General features: G+C 43.8%; 4 non-coding genes across 4 annotated transcripts; all 4 read left to right on the forward strand.

Moving 5' to 3' along the window:
- Positions 1–414: 414 nt before the first annotated feature.
- trnav-cac (transfer RNA valine (anticodon CAC)) lies at positions 415–487 on the forward strand. The gene has a single exon. It is a non-coding gene; the product is annotated as a tRNA-Val (tRNA).
- A 112-nt stretch (positions 488–599) lies between these two features.
- trnav-aac (transfer RNA valine (anticodon AAC)) lies at positions 600–672 on the forward strand. Its single transcript has one exon. It is a non-coding gene; the product is annotated as a tRNA-Val (tRNA).
- Positions 673–1,365: 693 nt separating this feature from the next.
- On the forward strand, positions 1,366–1,438 carry trnav-aac (transfer RNA valine (anticodon AAC)). The gene has a single exon. It is a non-coding gene; the product is annotated as a tRNA-Val (tRNA).
- A 126-nt stretch (positions 1,439–1,564) lies between these two features.
- trnav-aac (transfer RNA valine (anticodon AAC)) lies at positions 1,565–1,637 on the forward strand. Its single transcript has one exon. It is a non-coding gene; the product is annotated as a tRNA-Val (tRNA).
- The last annotated feature ends 537 nt before the right edge of the window (positions 1,638–2,174 follow it).

Consider the following 2,174-nt stretch of genomic DNA (forward strand, 5'->3'; position numbering starts at 1 on the left):
AAGTTTTTTTGATCTGGCAATTCTGTAAACAAATACCTCTCCGATGGTAAAACGTGTCTCCCCTCCTCCACAGCGAACACGAATGATTGACAGATGACACCGCACTTCTTAAATTCCCCACCACGGAAAAGACGAAACAGCGCCATAAAGTCTACGTGTGGCCAAAGGTATATTGCATCTGTAGTGATAAGCACTACCATAGAGAATGAAGGAGAAAAGTTAAGGGAAGTTAAGTTCAACTATTTTCGGCTGCCGCGCTGGAGGTCCTCGGTTCGAAACCGAGCAGAAACAGCTGCAGCATTTTGATGGAAAGTATGAACGTTTTGCTCCTTTATTGGGCATTAGAAACTTTTACCTTTATACGCTTTTTACGGAGCATGAACCTAAAGATTTCGGTCTTTTTCCTAAAGGCAGGTTTCCGTAGTGTATTGGTTATCACGTTTGCCTCACACGCAAAAGGTCCCCAGTTTGAAACTGGGCGAAAACAAGGGTGTCATTTTCCAAGGTTGCTTAAGTTCTTGGTCTGTTGCTTTCTCACTCAACGCTACAAAAGGCTTTGCCTGCCTAGAGGTGTTAAAGCAAAAGAGGTTTTCAGACTGGTTTCTGTAGTGTAGTGGTCATCACGTTTGCCTAACATGCGAAAGCTCCTTGGTTCCAAACCGAGCAGAAACAGCTGCAGACTTTGGAAGAAAAGTGTGAACATTTTGCGCCTTTAATTGGGCTTAAGAAACTTTTACCTTTATGCGCTTTTTACCGAGCATGAACCTGAAGATTTCGGTCTGTTTCATACAGACAGGTTTCCGTAGTGTAGTGGTTATCACGTTTGCCTCACATGTGAAATGTCCCCAGCTTGAAACTGGGTGGCAGCAGTCACTCTCTTTTTCACAATTGTTCAATTGGCTTTCTGTTGAGGAGGAACTCAACACTACAAAGACTTTGCAGCCAAGAAGCATGAAGACAGTCACTATAGTTGAAGTTGATGCAAAAATGAAAGTGCAGTCATAATTTGACCAAAACCTAACCCACACTCGTGCCTTTTCAAACCTGTGTGGCTTTTTTCTGTGGAACACAAAAGAAGATATTTGTCTGAGTACAAAAGGTCCCCAGCTCAAAACTGGGTGGAAACAGCTGGAGACTTTTGTTCTATCTGTGCTGAAATGGCTCTCTGGTAAGCAGGTGGTCCAAGCTGCAAAGACCTTAATTTCGAGGTAGGAGAAGGCAAGTTTTTAAGGAACTCTGAGCAGACTGCCACGCCGAATGAACTCTGTCCTACTGTGTGTGGGATTTACTCAGATTGTCAATCTGCTTTCAGGGCAGATTACAGTATCAATTTTACCCGAAAGAGCACGAGAGAAATCTTTTTGAGTTTCTGTAGTATAGTGGTCATCACGTTAGCCTAACACGCAAAAGGTCCTCGGTTCGAAGCTGAGCAGAAACAGAGTTTTATTTTTGAGGGAATGCAGAAACTCTTTGTGGTGTGGGATTTACTCAGATTGTCAATCTGCTTTCAGGGCGGATTACAGTATAAATTTTACCCGAAAGAGCACGAGAGTAAACTTCTTGTGTTTCTGTAGTATAGTGGTCATCACGTTAGCCTAACACGCCAAAGGTCCCCAGTTCGAAACTGGGCGGAAACAACGATTCCTTTTTCCAAGGTTGCTTAAGTTCTTGGTCTGTTGCGTTCTCACTCAACGCTACAAAAGGTTTCGCCTGCCTAGAGGTGTTAAAGCAACCTCTGTTTGCATCAACTTCAACTTTAGTGACTGTCTTCATGCTTCTTGGCTGCAAAGTCTTTGTAGTGTTGAGTTCCTCCTCAACAGAAAGCCAATTGAACAATTGTGAAAAAGAGAGTGACTGCTCCAACCCAGTTTCAAGCTGGGGACCTTTCACGTGTGAGGCAAACACGATAACCACTACACTACGGAAATCTGCCTGCACGGAGCAGACCGAAATCTTTAGGTTCATGCTCGGAAAAAAGCGCATAAAGGTAAAAGTTTCTAAAGCCCAATAAAGGCGCAAAGCGTTCATACTTTTCTTCAACAGCTGCAGCTGTTTTTGCTCGGTTTCAAACCGAGGAGTTTGCGCTTGTTAGGCGATCGTGATGACCGCTACACTACAGAAACCTGTCAGAAAGCCTCTTTTGCTTTAACACCTCTAGGCAGGCGAAGCCTTTT

This window comes from Sinocyclocheilus rhinocerous, unplaced genomic scaffold (assembly GCF_001515625.1).
Source record: "Sinocyclocheilus rhinocerous isolate Xijiao unplaced genomic scaffold, SAMN03320098_v1.1 scaffold2016, whole genome shotgun sequence".
Taxonomy (NCBI): Eukaryota; Metazoa; Chordata; class Actinopteri; order Cypriniformes; family Cyprinidae; genus Sinocyclocheilus; species Sinocyclocheilus rhinocerous.